Here is an 18,773-nt window from a genome sequence, read left to right on the forward strand (position 1 = left end):
GGGACAGGAACGCCACATCTTGCATCCTAAGCTGAATATGAATGCATCAAGATGTAAGCCTATGGGATTATGGTTGTAGCTTTATTACTGACGAAGACCAATAGCCAGGACAATCTATTACAAGTCCAATGATCAAGGACAGTTCTGTGCATATATAGTTTCAATCTATCACGCTACTGATTATCACAATGATCAAATATGAGGGTAGAATAGAGTGAGATGATCGGGCACTATATAATTACTGGGTCCACCACTCAGCTTTTACTCTCTGACAAAGAGAGTTTAGTTAGGTAACGAAGAAGGCCGGGAGGCCTTGTTTGGTCGCAAATTTTCATGTCTGATTTTTTGTTATTGTTTAATTGTACTAAAAATTAGAGATACAAATATATAAGAAAAAATGTTTTATTTTGAATATTAAGCGAGATATGGAGCTTGAAAGTAGTAAATTTTTAATCTTTGGTACCAGTTCAAAGGGAGAATGGGTAATGCGATTCTCACCAAAATTTGCATTCAGGTGTGGAAAAATAAGATAATAATCACTAGCTATTTAAAATTAAAAAATTAAAAAAAAAATTTATTTTTTATTTTTTAAAATTTTTTTAAAAAATTAAAAAAAAATAAAAATTTTCAAAATAGCTCTTTGTTTTTGGGAAAAATGGATCTGTATGTTGGAATTAAAAAAAATGTGATATGTTAACTCGTTTGGGCTGTGAATTCGTACCTTTGATGCCTTGCGCTGTCGGAGCACTACTCGTTGAGAGTTTGTACACTAACACCGGGGCTTTAGAATACTTTAACATCACGTAATTATTAACATCCTTTAACATTGAAAGAATACGTTTATCGTTGTATTCTAAAGCCCCGGTGTTAGTGTACACACTCTCAACGAGTAGTGCTCCGACAGCGCAAGGCATCAAAGGTACGAATTCACAGCCCAAACGAGTTAACATATCACATTTTTTTAAATTCCAACATACAGATACATTTTTCCCAAAAACAAAGAGCTATTTTTAAATTTGTTTAAAAAAAATTTTTAATTTTTTAAAAAATTTAGGCTATAAAAAATAAAAAATAATTTTTTTTTAAATTTTTTAATTTTAAATAGCTAGTGATTATTATCTTATTTTTCCACACCTGAATGCAAATTTTGGTGAGAATCGCATTACCCATTCTCCCTGTGAACTGGTACCAAAGATTAAAAATTTACTACTTTCAAGCTCCATATCTCGCTTAATATTCAAAATAAATAATTTTTTCTTATATATTTGTATCTCTAATTTTTAGTACAATTGAACAATAACAAAAAATAAGACATCAAATTTTTGACCAAACACCCTTAAGCCCCGTTCACACGGGGCGAGTTTACAAGCTACACGCCGGCTTTTTTACACGCAGCTAGTAAAATAGCTCAGTGTGAACGACGTACTCGCTCAAAAGCTGCTTGTAAAAAAGCTCTGGAAAAAGTTGACGCTGCCGCTACTTTACACGTCAACTCGCCAGCTTTTGAGCGAGTAGGCGTGTAAAGTAGCCCAGTGTGAACACAGTTGCTTGTGCTTGTGCGCTTGTTACTCAAAGATGTTGGAGGATTTGGTTCAAGCCAGCTACTGAGCGAGTGGAAAAAGCATCGTGTGAACGACTACAAGCGCACTCGCCGACTCGCCGGCGTCTTTCCACACGTCTGCGAGTTGGCGAGTGGACAAGCTCCGTGTGAACGAATACAAGCACACTCGCCAACTCGCCGGCTTCTTACACGCTGGCGAGTAGCTTGTAAACTCGCACCGTGTGAACGAGGCTTAACCAACCACACTTTTAACCTTAGAATACCTTTCTGTTAAGGCGCGTTCACACATGGCGACTAACTAGCCGCTACTTAGTCGCCGCTACTTTAGTCACCGCTATTTACTCGCCGGCAAATTTTCGATCTCTGTTCACACATCGCGATTTGTAGTAATTAGTACAGTTCGATGATTCGTTGTGAGTAGGGTCTGCTGTGGAAAATATCTGTAGGAAGGCGAGAGACTTTGAGACGTGTATTGAGTATCTGTGTCAAGGAACTTTGTGATGAATTAGTGAATAAATTAAGAAATAAAAGAAAACGTAAGTGGGTCCGGGAGTGGATAGGGACATCTTCAGTCACTATTATTCCATTAAGTCTGAGTTCATCAAGCAATTTGGCAAACGCCTGTTGCTTCGAGTCGCGTTTTAGATATTCAGGTGACCTAATGTCCCACAAACACTCATGCTTTCTGTAAATTTCCAGGAAAGTAACAATTTGGTCACTACTCCACTTCACACTATCGGCCATCTTTAGTATAGAATCCGTATAAACTGACAAAACGTTATTAAAAGGAGCAAAACACAACCACGAGTCACGAGTCGTCAGATCGCAAGCTACCGGCTTCTAGTCGGCGATAACACTATTCACACAGGGCGACAGGGTTGCTACCACTCGCGGCGAGTGTACCACGTGACACTTCAAGGTCAGCTACTGGCGACTACTCGCCCCAAAAGTTAAACATGTCCAACTTTCCTCGCGAGTGATTTTTTACTCGCCGGCGAGTGCTAGTCGCTATAGTTCACACATAGCGATTAGTAGCCGCTACTCTAGTCGCAGCGAGTAAAGTCGCCATGTGTGAACGTGCCTTTACACAAGATTTGATATGATAAGGCAAGGACAAGTTGACTGATCATGAAACCTAAAAAGTAAATTTTGAGGCGGCCGCTACTGTCTTCCCTTGATTTCAATCGGCGACCTTTTGATCGTTGAGCACAAATAACTACTGTGCCATCAACTAGCTTTGATAGAGGACATTTAACATTAAAAGAATGCAGGAACATCCCTTACTCACCCTCCCCTAGAACACCCTTCTGTTAAGCATGATAGGCTTCCAGCCATGATAAGGTGACAGATCATAAAACTTCGCTAAAGAAAAATTTTCAGTACCTACCAAGAAGGTTATGTTATACACATTAGTTACCACCGCACGACCCCTAAGTTACCCTTCTGTGCTCTGTTACGCAAGATAGGCTCAGCTGTGATGGCAGCAGGGATGGACGATGGACGACCTTGAGTGACCACGCCCTGTTAGAGTCAAGGTCGCAGCATCTGGTAGCAAGATAAGGTAACTGACCGCGAGCTTGCAGACTAAACGATAACTCTACTGGGAACTCGCTGGTCAGGTTACAGGACGCTGATTCAATTGAAGTTTGTAGGAAATGTGGAAATTCCGAAATAAATTAGGTTCGAAGACCATAGTTGGTAATTCGGTCAATTTTTTATTTCTAAACCAAATTGGAGCGCAGTTAGACGTATTTCAACACAAAAATAAATTAAATATGAGTTTGGGATGGGTGAGGTAGGTTGCGTAGCTTTTTTCTGAGACCAGACGTTTCCTTGTTAGTCAGGGATCAATATTGGATATATACGATTTCTTGCATGTAAGTTGTTTGTATCAGCCTATGCATTTCACCACCTTTTGTGGCATTTTCATGGGCCTTCTTGTTATTCAATCTTCTTCTCAAACACCGTTAGTGATCGGACCGGAAATTTTCTCCCAACATTACACCCACTCTACCACTCTACCCAATCCAATACCATAGATAAAACATACTCCCTTGTTGGTTAGTGTATGGCAATACTCAAAAGACCAAGATCGGCTTTGTCCAGTTTAACTACTCTCAGTATAAAATTACACAAGTGTCTCATCAATGATAGAAAGTGGGCTAGTGTGGGCTACAGTATTTAGTTTCTGTGCTTTAAAGTGGACCGACTAATTGCTTGCCGTTGAAACCCTTCAATACTTGTCTATCGATCTATTTATGGTTCCATCAGTGGTTAGATGTTACTGAAACATCTGCAAGGAATCAGAAAATAGATTCACATGAAAGCGAAAGATATTGGTGAAAGTACTGAGTGCTTATCAGGCTTCGATGGTTGGCCCCCAAAGTCTCAATCTAGGATTGGGAACAGCTTGAAATAGCGTCGCATAACCTTTTCAATATTACGTTATTGCAAATTGTAACTCTGACATTTAACATCACTAATGTTTTTTAGAAAATCTCTATTCTTAAACTACAAGAGATCTGGTAAAGAGGGCTTTTAAACAGTTGTTGCTAATATCGAGAACATTCTTGGCCAGGTACCCAAATATTTATGTTTTCATTTCATTTTAAATTATTGGTTGACAGCTAGAGTATTATCAGAGTTGAAATTTAATTTCTCGTAGCTAATTTGACTTCTTGGTCGTATAGTTGAAATTTTCTTGCACACTGCTAAATGTGTGGTAAATGAGTGCTAAAAATTCACATTTAAACCACGATAAAGAAAGTGTTGGTCATCTTAACTGGATCTTTGAAAACGGACTTTAGAAATCAAGTAAACGTGAGGGGCAAAGCCCTAGAGGAAATAACCTTTTTAATTCGCAGGTGCGTTAGATCATAAGCTTTTTAATTGCATCTCAATTGTTAAAATCCGTTAAGTAAGACGGCTGGTAAAGGGATGTAACAGAGAAAAAACAATACTGTATTGAGTTTATAGATAAATGGGTTTTTCCAATACAATACAGTAGGCCTACCTACCGATACCTGTACAAATTGAATTTAAGTTGTGGCAAATTGTACGAGTAACCTCCCATATTTGATAGTAATTTTAAATGAGTAAAATGTAAGTGTAAAGAAACTACTTTTTCTCATTTAACGTGTCGCTAGTGGAGAAATGAGGTGGGGATCGCATCTTCAATGAAGCGGTATATGTTGTCAAGTGAATTTTGTCGTATTATATTGCCAGATGCCTTTTTCCGGTCATCCGGTCGTATACAAGATGAGCTACTCCAGTAGCGGACCTCCGCTGTTCTGTTCCAGAGGTTCTCTGTCGTCTGCAGACCGGTTGTTGACTGATAACGCAACCTTGATCTTAACCCGTCTGTCGCGACACCATGTGGAAAAACCAATTGCAAAAACTCACAAATTACTTGTAGCCTGATGATGAATGTAAGTAGAGCGATTCGCACTGGAAATTCAGCTGTGGATTCTCCTCAGTGGAAATTTTCATAAATAAATAGGCCTGAATTTCGTAATGTAAATCCTGTAGATAGTCTATCTGTAGATAGTAGATAGTGGGTGGGTGGGAGGTAAATAAATGTAGACGTTGGATGCTGAAAACCTAACAGCATTTCTTGTTCATCGTATACAAGAAATCTATATGAAAATCCAAGATTTAAATTATCATGTATTATGGAATAGTTATTTGTGCAACTAGTGAGAAAAGTGAGCAATTGACTCACTCGAGAGAAATCCTTGGTTTCTCGAGTGAGGCAATTGTACTTTGAACTCGAGTTGCACATTATACTTTTCCTACAGTTACCATAAAACAAATAAATTGGTGAAGAAACATAACCTATTTTTACACAGAAGTGAACTTTTAACATAACATTTAATGCGAAGTGACAAATACAACAGTACAACAGCTGACCAGCTGATTTACAGCCAGTGCTGCAAACGTATTTCGCGCGCATACGACGTTGACTGCATGTTACGCGCTCACTATTTCGTGCCTTCACGTTGCAAATCTGGAGTGAGACAAAGTAATTAGAGTGAGACAATGTTAACATTGTCTCACTGATGAGCGAATTGGCCACTTTGCTTTCTCATATCAGTGAGAGAACATGTACATTGTTAGGTAACTGTAGGAAAAACATATTGTTGAATTTTCAGTTTATAGGTTGCCAATGATCATATTGTGTGAACAATTTTAAGTAGTTTTTCGGACAGCGAAGCTCTACATGATTTAAAATTTACGTTACAGCTCAAACCTAGGTCTTTAAATATTGTTCCATCCCGTTATTATCACCGCTGGTGTCCTGCTCATGGCGTGATGCTTTATAAAAGTTGTATTTTAGTTCGCGAGCAACGTCAATACTTATACAAAGTTTCATGCGTAATTTCAAACGGAGACACGACTTTATACCTTGTGCGCACATATTAAAACTTCAGATTTCCAGTCTTAGAATTCGCAAAATTCAATTTTAAGATGTTTGAGTTTTATCGACATGATTACCGAAAGTAGGCTACCTTGTTAATTTTTGTGGACCTAACTTTCGAACATTATACAATTTTACTGGACGTTCCATCGGAGGCTTTACGGATTGTTGTTAAACTTCCCTACGCAAACCATTCACCATATGTTTTGCACATAGGAAACTGTATCTAATCAGCTGGTAGAAAGTACTTCAATGTCGTGGGTGGATCATTACACATGACCTAGTGGCCTTGTACAATGTCAGAGAGAGGCTGATGAAGATATCGTATCGTGATCTCTCAGATATCATCTCTCATCTCAATCAGCTGATCTCTGATGACAATCGATCTCCGGTCAGATCACTAGGTCAGCACAAGACTGTGAATATGATGCAGACAGCGTTCAACTTCCCGAGATTCAAGTATAGATCACTGGATCTAATAAGGGCTTCAGGACTTTGTTCAATAAGTATCTGTTGGAAACCAAACGGCAATAGACTATGTAGCCAAGTTGGGAGATTGACGATTCAATCCTGAGAAAGGTTGATTTCATTTCAGTTATGTCATTGGTCTTAACAGCTGGTTATCTAATTTGTCTTAATAACTTGTAGATAGTACATAGTATAAGACCAGGCACGGGACCGTTTTGAAGAAAACGCAACCATTGGTTTATTGTAATCACAATAAACAATAGCAATGATGATGTGACTAGTTTTAAGGGTTAAACAGAGAAATCTGAATCCGAAGAATACATGTCGCTTGGTGTCGAAAAATGAAACAGTATCATTATTTTGTGGATATAATTTTTCATAGAAACCGAGTACGGTAGTAGCTTAGGAAAACTTAGAATATACAAAACAATAAAATGTGGGTTTTACATTCAAATAATCCCATTGAATATCGGTACACATGTTTTTTGAGGACTCCATTTACAATAGCTGCCAGGTGTATGTTTTGACGGCAAATTTTGTAACTGACAGGATACTAACTAACCGGTTGGGTAAATATTCATACATTTGAAATCGATCCATAACCAACGGTGACAACAGAATAAAGCGGTTCATCGTAATCAATATAGTTGCCATTAGCTGTTTGGGCTATTAATTAACAGCTGTGTCTAAGGAACATGTCGGCCTTAGTCACTAACAAGACTACAAGATTGCGCCACTCATCCTTCACTCATATTTGGGTTAAAATACGCACATAGTGGCGTCCCCATCTTAAATAATTGATAATTGATAGCCGTTCAAAACTAAATTTCCATCCATAAATACATATGATGAGTTTTCTTTTAATTAAATTCAATACAATTGAACCCTCTATTAAAATATACAATTAAAGAACAAAGAATTTATGTCTGAGGTTTGCTAATAGGATGACAACAAGTATTCAAAATGGAGGCCAAATCTAGAGCGATTGTGAGTTCCAAATATATTCTATAAAAAAGACAATTTGTCAGTTGATGCTATAATTTGTTACGGATAAGAATCAAGAAACCGGTGTCGCCAAGTCCTCATGAATAATTTATTCATTTAGTAGCGATGGAACTGCGATCTGGCAAACAAAGCATCGGCAGCCGCGCATACCCATGTTTAAATATTTGCAATGTTTAGAATTTATTAAGAATGCTGTTAATCTCGTACATACACTCAATGAAGTAGTTTTATAGTGATGATATAAGTAACCTATAAGTAGTAACCATTTGTGATATGTTAAACGGGTTTCCTCCATCACATTTTTTCATGTAAGCAAATACGTGTTATTACCGCTAAAGAGTGAGAGGATAGGAGTAGCGAAAATAATCTATGTACTACATAGCTTATGCTGATATTCTAATCTAAAAATTCTGCGGCATCAGAACAGAGAGAAAAGTAGGTCCAGACCGTTCCCTTACAAAAAAAAAATCCAGGGGTTTTGTAATCACACGCAAACGGAAAACAAGGCCTCCCATCCCGATAAAATAGACAAGCTAGGAACAGGACTGAGCAGAATAAAACACCAAGGATTGTAATGAAATCAATATGTATAGATAAATTGAGAAAATGCCTTCCTTCTAAAAAAAAACAGCAAAAGTCACTCAATTTTGTTTATTGCTGCTTGTATACTTTAATTTATTCTACTAGCCAGTATAAAGAGGGAATTTTAAATTTGGAACTAAAGTAATAATTGCACTTATGTACCTATTCAAAATTTTGCCAAAGTAACAGATACGCTGACCATTCACAATTAATTGTGCTAAATTATTGCATATATAGTATATCTAATTGTTCCTCAGTTTTCAAGATCTCTGCTTAATCCGTTTCTTGTCCGCCTTCAACGCAAGTTTCCTAATGTTCTCGAGACACTTGGCGGCTGCTCGCTGTTTCTTCAGGACGGTAGATCCCGCTGCCTTGATCAGTAAGGGGACTACGCCGCTCTGGTGTAGAGTGATGCAGTTGAAGGGGTCCGACGAGAGATGACTAAGAGCCTCGATAGTTGTTGCTTGTACGTCCTCACTACTGTTGTACAAGAAGTTCATGAGCGGAGTGACTGCTCCTAGGCGTCCAAACTCGAAACAGTTCTTACCCCAGTTGCAGCAGTTGGCGATGGCAGAGGCGAGGTGTTCCTGTAGGAACTGATCATCCCCCGCAGTCTTGCACAGCTCAGACAGTATATTGACTACTCCCAGATCTGTCACTATCGCGAGGTTCTCCTGGTCAGTTGCCACCTTGGCCAGCGCTGCGCAGATGCAAGCTACGACACGACTGTCTGGAGATTGTAGGAGTTTCACGATCAGCTCAATACCTCCTACAAAGCTCCGCACCATCTCACCAGACTCTGTCGCGTTCTGGATGCAAGGCACGAGTGCCCAGGCCGCCTTCGCTTGGACCTTGGTGGACGGGTTCTTGAGGAGTGACCAGATGAGTCGCACAGCGTCGTGTTTCTCCATCTCCGCCATACAGTCGAGATCCCAGGCGCACTCCCCTAGCACGTGCGCTGTGTTGGCCAGGAGAGGTTGGTTGGTTCTGTTGAGTAATGTCACTAGTGGAGGTATCCCCCCGGCTCGCTGGACTACGGCGGCGTTGTGGTCAAGTTTCGCACACTCAGCCAGCGCCCCTACCGCGTGGACCAGCACCGTCTCGTCGTCGTGATCCAACAGACTGACCAGTGTAGGGATTGTTCCGACCGTATCCAAGTGTTTCACGTTGTCCTCACTGATGGCTAACTTCCAAACCGCTCCTGTGACCGCAGTGATCAATTCTGTGTCACCTCTATCCTTCTGCAGAACACGCACTAACGGCGTTAACCCTTCGTGTTTGCGAACTAACGTGCGTATTTTATCATCATCCGAATGTCTGAATATCGCCAGAGCACAGAGTTTCTTTAGCTCTTCGTCGTTGGATTGGAACAGCTTCACAATGTCCTTGACCAAGTCCATAGTGTAAATCGCCATTTGGAACTCTGGCAGGTTGCCACAGTTCTGCAGAATGCCCATGGTGCGGACGACGATGTCTTGGTGTCGCGACTGCATCAGTTTGGGCAACAGTCCGATGATGCCTGCCTTGTGCATTACCGCCTTGTTTTGATTTGACTGTGACAGCGACCACAACGCTCTTGCTGCGTCTGACGCCACTGCTACCTTCTCTGCCTCATCCATGCTCAGTTTTGACATAGAACGACGTAGCAAACTCTCGTTTATGTCCAACATGTGTACCAGGATAGGTATTCCACCACAAATCCTTACCTCCTTGCCACTTTTCTTCAGTTTAGCGACGTTAGCTATCACAGCGGCAGCCAACTTCTGCAAATCTCTCGCTGGATCCGTTAGCAAGTCTACCAACAAAGGAATTATTCCCAAGTTTGTCACTTCGTGCTGGATAGCGACGTGTTGTGTAGCCCTACTCAGAATTATCAAAGCTAGTTTCTTGCACCTGAAATCTCTCTCCGACGTTTCCAGGATGTTTGCCAAATACTCTAGCGTGTTTCCTTCCCGTAGCGCCAACTGCATGAATTCGGAGTCTAAATCGTAGTCGTTTAGGCAGCCCAACACGACGGCTGTGGTGCTTGGAGTACTGCCTTTCAAGTATTTCAGCAGTTTCTGCATCTGCCAGTATTCTGGCGGAACCTCGTGTGAAGGTAACACGGTCTGCGGAGTCCATGTGAAGCCGTCTTCTTCATCAGAACTGTTAGACTCTACTTCCACTCCCATGGGCGACTCCATGTCAAACATGAGGTCACCTATCGCGTCCAACTCTGAAGCCATCGTTAAAATAAGCCCTATAAATTCCACCAACTAAAAAACTTAATTTGTTATTGCGATAAGTCAATTGCAGAATTGATTAGGAAATAGATGTAAAGTGTTTATTTGAGCCGTTGGTTAATGTTAGGCTGTTTATTTATATTTATCAATACGTTAACCAGATGAAATTTGACACATCTTTAAAAGCATTGTGATATAAATTATACAAAGAGGAAACATCTGTAAAATATATCAAATCTTTACAACATTGACACGTTCTTATCGTTTCCCATGCAGCATCTTTCTAGTTTTGTTGTCCTAGGTAAAATACCTGATATAACACACCAATCAAATTGATTGACATTTCCAAGGTTCAGCCACTTGATCTTTGGGATGTTGGATTTTTAACTTCTACGAGCAAAATAAAGGTATTACGATGGATTAAAAATTGATGATGAGTACAATGAGCACAATACTGAATAAGCCCTTGGCCATTTTTTTATGAAGTTAGACAAATTAATTATAACCTAGCATCGGATTGAGGATAAAATTAATTGAACTCTCTAACTAAACGAAGCATCAAACTCATTATTACAATTAACATTTGTAACCAATTTCCCTGACATAAAAACAAAATATCTCTGATGAAAAAACATTCTGAAAACAATCAGTCATCAATAAATACACACTTGTACCAATAACAGCACCAAATGAAACCCAGTTTGAGCATTTCGCATCCAACCTTACATTACGCAAGAGAAATAACAGCTTGAAAATCAAACGTTTGTGATTACTGTGATCAGGTGTAAGCGCTGGTTGCAACAGCACGTGAAGAATGACAATTTGATTGCTGTATCGTTAAGTACACTATGCAGGAGATGTAGTATTACTATTAGCTGTTTGACCACAGTGTGAGGGGGTATAAGAGTATTGGATAGCTTAAACGCCTCAGGTCAACCGGTCAAGCGGTCAAGCGGTGGTAACAATCAGGTTACCAAAACATTTAAATATTTTAAATGCAAAATTATATTTTACAAACACGATTTTTAGAGTAGAATTATTTCCAGGGATCAGTAGTATTTGGTCCCTAGGTTTATGTGCAAAACTTCCAAGAGAGATTCACAATGTTCATTGTAAAGTGTTTGAAGAAAATAGCATTCCAAGATGTAAAATTACAAGGGTTGTTCTTGATGTGCTAAACTTGAAAGCGTAAGGAAATACTACTTTCCCAGAGGTGTTTGCTTGGAGGCAATATAGCCACAGATATTCGCAATGTATAGGTAAAAGGGTACCTAATATAAAAGGCTAGTTTGTAAGGGATTATGCTTTTTCCAAGGGGTGTTATTACAATGGAAGTTTTTTTCCAAACAGTACTTGTGAGGTTGAAAAACAATCTTAGGCCAACTAACGTTTGATTCAGGACAGTCAGTATTTTTGTTGAATTCCCTTCAAGAACTGCTGCAAATCTGATACTGAGCTTTCCACAATCCTGTAATCCCCGAGCGGACTGCAGGTTCCTGACCGCACGTCCTTGGGTCATTGCCAGGGTCGTGGTTGTCCCCGTCGGTCGCTTTGTGTCCTCGTGACAAATGGATCGTTGGATCGCAGATTGTTTCGATTTAGCCGAGGAAATGGCGGAACATCGCCGTCAACTGCCCGTGACTTGACGTGACCGCGGTGACGCGTATCATACTAGGCGTCGTCCTGTAATCCATCTAGGCCTACTATAGGAGGTCACGAATTGTGGATATTTATAGGCATGCACTGTGGAAGCGATATTCCCTGGTGTGGATTAACGTCCGCACTAGTGAGTACTACGACTATCCACAGTACTATCCTGATAATTAGACCAATTAGTTAATACCAAGGCAAAAATGTGGTTCGGATTCAACTATTAGTTTCCATTAGCTGTATGGGCTATTAAATAACAGCTGTATCTAAGGAATATGTCGGCCTTAGTCACTAACAAGACTACAAGATCACGACACTCATCCTACACTCATGTCCATTCATACTTGACTTATACCTACATTGTAAGGTCGCCATTTCAATGAAAAGTATTAAAGGATCTGTCAGGAGCCGCCAGCAGAACTGGGTGGTATTAACCCACGCACCACTTCTTTATTTTTCAAATGTTGAGTTCTTGATTTTAACACAGTTTTTGAGCAACGCAATAGTATTGGATTAGATTATAACCATGTGACTCCAACACCAGGGTGCGTATGTATCTATCATATTTGTTTATTTATCTAAATTATCAAAGTCAGCTAAATCCAGTTTCGAACCATCGAAAGCAACCATCTCAGGAATGAACCGGCAACCTCCTAACTAAATAGCAGGCGAGAACTAAATCTATTGATTTGAATAATATCTATGAATCAGTCAATTGCCAGAATCTTCCAATTTATCTGAGGAAAGGTGGTACTAGGTGGCACTATCGGCAACATGATTAAAATTATTGAATCTTTACTTTTATAACTATGAACTTTACTGTTAACGGGAGAATTTTAGTAATGCTTCAGGCACGTTAGAATCTATCACCATATGAGATGTGACCATACATACATTTAGAAATGTCACGTAGTGAAAGTGAGAGCAGAAGGCCAGTTCGTTATCAATAGCTTACATGTATTAAAAACTATAAGTACAGCCTAAATGAAGCTGGATAAATACCTAAGTGTTCCGCTCACATTCAACCCGAAAATCAGTCAGTTTGAACTTCAGATTACCGATTCTATTCACAATAACGATTTGTAAATGGCAATTTATAAACTATATTTTCCAAACAACAGGTCTACATTGGAAATAAACAAAGCCACGTTAAAAAGTGTCTTTACAAAACTGCAAAATGTCCAATAAATAAAAATACACAACTAACTGCAAGTACTGCGTTCACTTGAATATTCTCAGGACAATTTGTTTCGCGTGTATTTGTCAAACCAAAACAAGTCCAACTCCTCAAGCCGAAGGATCGCTATTCACATCACGTCCTGTGTGTTGACTCGCGCTGTATGAAGAGTGAGGATGATTTTGACAAACATTTGCTCGCATCTGCCGCTAGCCGCCCACCTTGCATTGTTTGTGTCAGCAGGAGCCAACAACGAACATTCAACATTGAAACACAATCCACGCACTGACACCGTTCATTGACATTGACATCCACGTGGCCAGCCAACGCCAGAACTGCTCGAGAGCTGACAGCTGAAATGTTTGTGGATGAACTACTCAATGGCCTGATTCATATGTTAGTCAAGTCTTCGGATCTTAATATCTCATTCGTCTGAAGATGTAACTCATTGATGAATTGACTCAGACCTATTACAAATCTTGGCTTTGAACATGTCAACCTCTTTTGGGGTTTTATGTTCCCAGTTTCTTACATCAAGTCCGTAAAACTTAGGTTTCTTGAAGAACTGCACTAATGAGATTTTCTTGATGCATGTGTCTGACTCTTTTTATCATAGGTCCAAGAGGAACGAGAGTGCTGTCCCTTACCCCATTCAGAGCGGTGCAGTTAGCAATTTCATGAGGTCTTATTTGTATTGATTTGTTTATATTAGGACAGCTCATATATTTAGTACCCGAAGACGTCAATATCATAACGACTCGTCAGGTTTAAAATGGAAGAAGTCAACACCAGAACATTTCAAGACTAATATCCCAAAATCTCTGTACAAAAAGATGGTCTGGTCAACACCTGAAGACGCCTAGACCAAAACAACTAGCCATATAAATATCTCAAGATGTCATAGAACAGTCCTTTAGTTCACATTTCGGTATATTTATTCATCAAATAGCAAAATCTCACCATGTTACATTTAAAGACTTCAAAAACAAAATAAGTTCAGTTACTTAGCTCAACCTTACTATCCATGAAAATTAACAAAGCTCATATAGGTTACTATTAGAAAGCCCATCAGTTCAACACGTGAACAGCCCAACGTTCTGCTCTCAAATTACTAGGGATACTTTGGCTAACAACTGTTATTACAGGTTCTTGGAAGCTCGAGACATTACGAGCGTGAAAATTCGTTGAAGGCTTTCAATTACGATCCTTTAATTTTTAGGGCTATCTTCGTGGAATTACGGGTAGTCAGACTCTGAATCACTCATTACGAAGCAGCCGTATGCAGAGTGCAATGACCAGGGTTGGAGAAGGAAATCATTTAAGAATGAGAATGATGTTCATAATATCTTTTGTTACCGTCCAAATTCATAACCAAGTCAGTTTGATAAAGATCTGATTGCCAAGGCAAGCTGGGTTATTAATTTCTGCACGGTTCATGTGAAACGCCCAAGGTTTCTTGGAAAGCTGGCGCTCCTGTTATTTTGTGATAAGCATTATTGAAAGATGTTCATTTCTAGCGAGATAATTTATGTACCTAATGTGATTGTAATTCTATCACTTATTGTGCTATGAGGAGGTGCTTATTGTGCTATGTAGAGGTGCTTATTGTACTATGAGGAGGTGCTTATTGTGCTATGTGGAGGTGCTTATTTTGCTGTAAGGATGTGCTTATTGTGATATGAGGAGCGCTTATTTTGCTATGTGGAGGTGCTTATTGTGATCCCTCGAGGTGCTGATTGTGATCTAAGTTCATCTTGTGATACTCTTATATACTACTCTAACTAAATAAATGCATGTAAATGCATACCTATAGACACAAACTCATGATAAGTTTTTAAAACTATCAGAAACAAGCCAAAAGAACACAATTGACGCGGTGAATCTGTGCCAACATTTTAAAGATCCTGAATGAAACCTCGCTATGAACCTCAGGTGTGATTTGCGGTTTGCGACGTCCGTAATAGGTGTGGTAAATGAAACGTCTCTCACCGTTACAGGCGTGGGCAGATGTAATTAGGCCAGATGTATGATCAGATCGTGGCTCAGATATCACGAGGAAAACAACATTAAACAACAAGCTTATTGTTGGCATTGGACATCCATAATTTTGTCTCTAGTTTAGTCTCTTTCATACATACGCTTGAATAATTCACGTTGAAAATAATACGCTTGATGTCAATTGGTCTTCAGCTGATCCATAAAATCTTAAAGGCGGTATCATTAATCTATTAATAAAGAACAAGGTATCTATTATTAGGTATCTCTTATTATTATCTTAATCTATTATTAGAAGAAGGGGGGGGGGAACTCTTGGTGTTCCAACAACGATTGGTTCATTTCTTATCTACACTTCTATACCGAGTAGAGATCAACGATCACTGGTCTTATGTGATCGTTGGTAGAGATCAATTCCCTGGAGTGGTGTTTTAATTACTCCCGGTATCTCCTGTCACACGATCCTTAGTATGAATTCTATTAGCATATTTTTCGGAAACACCAATAAATCATAATTCTCATTCCCAATGGCCGCCGGGTGGGGCGGAGTCACTTAAAGAGATAATGGTCACTTAGAAGACGGTTCTGGGAGGTTGGTTGATTGATGTTAGAGATCAGCTGTTTAAGTTCTTCGTTCCCTGTGGCGGATCAGCTGTTTAATCTTCGCCGTTCCTTGCGGTGACAGCGCAGACGTTCCGCGAATCTAAAGGTCACTGGAGTGAAACTGGCAATGAACTTGAACTGTTGACGGATCAACCAGGATTTAGTTACTCAAATGAGTAGTTCTTTGTGAAGAGAATCGTTTATAATATCATCTTTAGCTTTGATTAAGTGGTAGATTCCAGTTATTTATGGCGACAAGATAGTTTCCTAATCTAGTTTGACATGTGAAGTATCTAGAGTATGGATTAAAAATGCTACCTTAGAGATCCGCAATGCTTATCGAGCAGTTGAAGAGAATTGAAGATATGTTTATGTCCTTGTTCGTTTTCACACATTGCAATTATTACTACCAAACAGTAAAGCACAGTTGTAAAGAATGCGAGAAAAAGAGAGAGACTTTTAGTTGACACTTAAATTTTTCTCTAAAATTTCGAGTTTATGTCAAATGATTGGTGGATTATATTTATTTGTGCAACTAGTGAGCATAGGGTTACATAGGTAGCGTTCCAACATAACTTAACATGAAACATTGCACAATAACCTGTGCTTTTAACAGCATGTACCATCTTTCGATAATAATTATTAAAGATAATGTTTGAAACCATTTGCAAGGGGAATGAAGAACCCATTATTTTAATATCCAATATCAAACCGGAAAGTTCCAGGGCCAACCTGTTACTTAGATGGAACCTATTATCTAAGTCTGGAACCAAATAGCGAACCTGTGAATTGAGATGAATGGCATCCTGTAGTAGATACTGTGACTAACTTACATGTTAACGTTAGTGTACCCACATTCGATAGCTCGATCTATGTAGATGTGTATATTTATTCTGTGTGGTTTTTCTTTTGTGATTTTTCAGCTTTGGCCTTTTTAGATACTTTCTAACCGTATTACGGGATCTGAGCCCATATATCGAAACGTCATGAAAAGTAGTAGTTTTTTTACTAGCAGTGATGGAAAATCCGAGAAAAATTCCTCAACAGGAAACATACTCAACATCCTCTCCAGCGCTGATGAACCCTGGACCTATAGACCTCCTACACCCAACTGGGCATCAGTGGGTGCCTTGGACAAGAGCCATCAGATTATACCTTCCTCTACAGTGAGTATATCAGGCGCGGCGATGAGTCTACTGCCTATGACTCGTGTCCCAAAACACATTACGTCATATACATAAATACACTGAATATTGCCATGAATGATTTGCTAGGGTGAGTTTGAGGGGTTAAGCACCTCAGTTTATTCCTGAAAATCGTGTTTTTTTTTTATCGATGAAAAATACCTGACATGGCAAGTCAAAAAAGTAAAATAAAGTGATATTTAACTAAAAAGAGTATAAAATCTTCTTGTATTTTAGTGTGGATCCTTTTTTCACGGTTCTTTTTTAACATTTTTGTGTATACTCGCTAGTCCTGTATTTATACAGAAGACATGATTTTTCATGAGCAAAACATGCACAACTGTACATATGTAGTTATTGATAGGTTGTACAATATTCGTAAAAACCACACTGTACTTTTTGATAGAAATTTAAGGTCTTTGTCGAAGAATATCATTAAATTTGTAACCTATTTTCTGTTCATTATTACTCTCGTAAAAATAGGCGGTGATGCAGACGTCGCTTAGGAAAATAAGTGTAACATCATTAGGTTTCACGGGCCTGCCTTCCAGTGGGCAACAATAGCTTTACGTCATATATTCTGTTCTCCGCTAGAGAAATATGTTTATGTTCTATAGTTACTGAATTGAATAATCAAACAATTATAATAGTGAGTCATTCATTGAAATTATTGCCCATTAAAACTGAATAGTGGATTATTTAAGGAGTGCCTCACCTCTCATACCGTTAAAGGAAAATGTAAGTCCCTCCTAACGTGTCTACTATTGCGGAAGAAATTTGTTGAAAACGTTTGACTCAGTTTTAAGATCAGCACAAATCATTAAAAGCTAGGGCCTCGTTGATAGTTATTCATATAAAAGAGAGATAAATAGTACAATATTAAATGAAGATAAGCTTATTGTAATTCCACCAACAATACCACATGATTTGCACAGGACACGTAATATAATTTGACAAGCAGCATATCTGAATCAGCTGATTGCTTTATTCAACAGCTGATTTGATTGTTCGCCATTTGACCCAGCAAACCCGAATGGAAGAAGACAAACACCTCGGATACAATGGAGGACGGGTTTGTTCGTTCTATAGGCTGTCTATTATGAATGGGATGGTTCCCCATCATAAAGAATCACAACCATGTTTCCATTCATTTATTTTAAACATGGATAAATTTGTATACGTAACGTATTTTTTGCTGGATGAACCGTTAACTTATATTAAACACCTCAGTCGAGCGGTACAGTGTGTCAATCCTTATTATTCAAAAACCCACTTTCGCTTATTTTCATGTAATAATTAATTGAGTGCTTCTGGGGTTTCAATGTCTACAGTAACACTGGCTCCCATGGCAGATATGAGCTATATTACGTTAAAACCCCTTTGACCGTTTATATTTAGCCTATAGCTTATTCAGCTCGAACCGAATGACTGTATGTATATTACCTGTGAGAAATGCTACTTCAGTCAAACCACGCGTTGAAGTCTCCTGCTTTACGGCAATTGATCGCCAATTATTGGTGTTTTATTCAACAGTACTTTAATACTCAACCCCGTATACAATTACTCGATGGCTTAGGAATAGTTATTAATTAATAGAAAGCATTAATAAATTAATCGAGGTTGTTTTATAATCTCAATATCACAACTTACTATGAAGTCTATTTTTTTAGTATTTTGATATAGCTTACATGTAAAGTAAATTTGCCTTTAAGCTCCTGAAATACAATTTTCTGACTTTAAAAGCTGATTGAAAAGTGAAATCTTCAAAGTTACATAATGAGCCTTCAAATTCTATAACGGGGTGACCGGGTTAATCTAGGAAAAGCCTGCGAGAACTAAGTTTTCAGCACGTATTTCCCAAATACTTGATTATTTACAAGTTCTTGCAGATTATCGGAACTGTGAATTC

At 38.9% G+C, this 18,773-nt stretch overlaps 1 protein-coding gene across 1 annotated transcript in view; it reads right to left on the reverse strand.

Moving 5' to 3' along the window:
* Positions 1-18,773, reverse strand: part of LOC129005190 (serine protease 44-like) — a 30,914-nt gene that overhangs the window by 11,349 nt on the left and 792 nt on the right. The window lies entirely within an intron of this gene.

The sequence above is a fragment of the Macrosteles quadrilineatus genome, unplaced genomic scaffold (assembly GCF_028750875.1).
Source record: "Macrosteles quadrilineatus isolate MER2022 unplaced genomic scaffold, UCM_ALF_1.0 Scaffold_17__1_contigs__length_3442018, whole genome shotgun sequence".
Lineage (NCBI taxonomy): Eukaryota > Metazoa > Arthropoda > Insecta > Hemiptera > Cicadellidae > Macrosteles > Macrosteles quadrilineatus.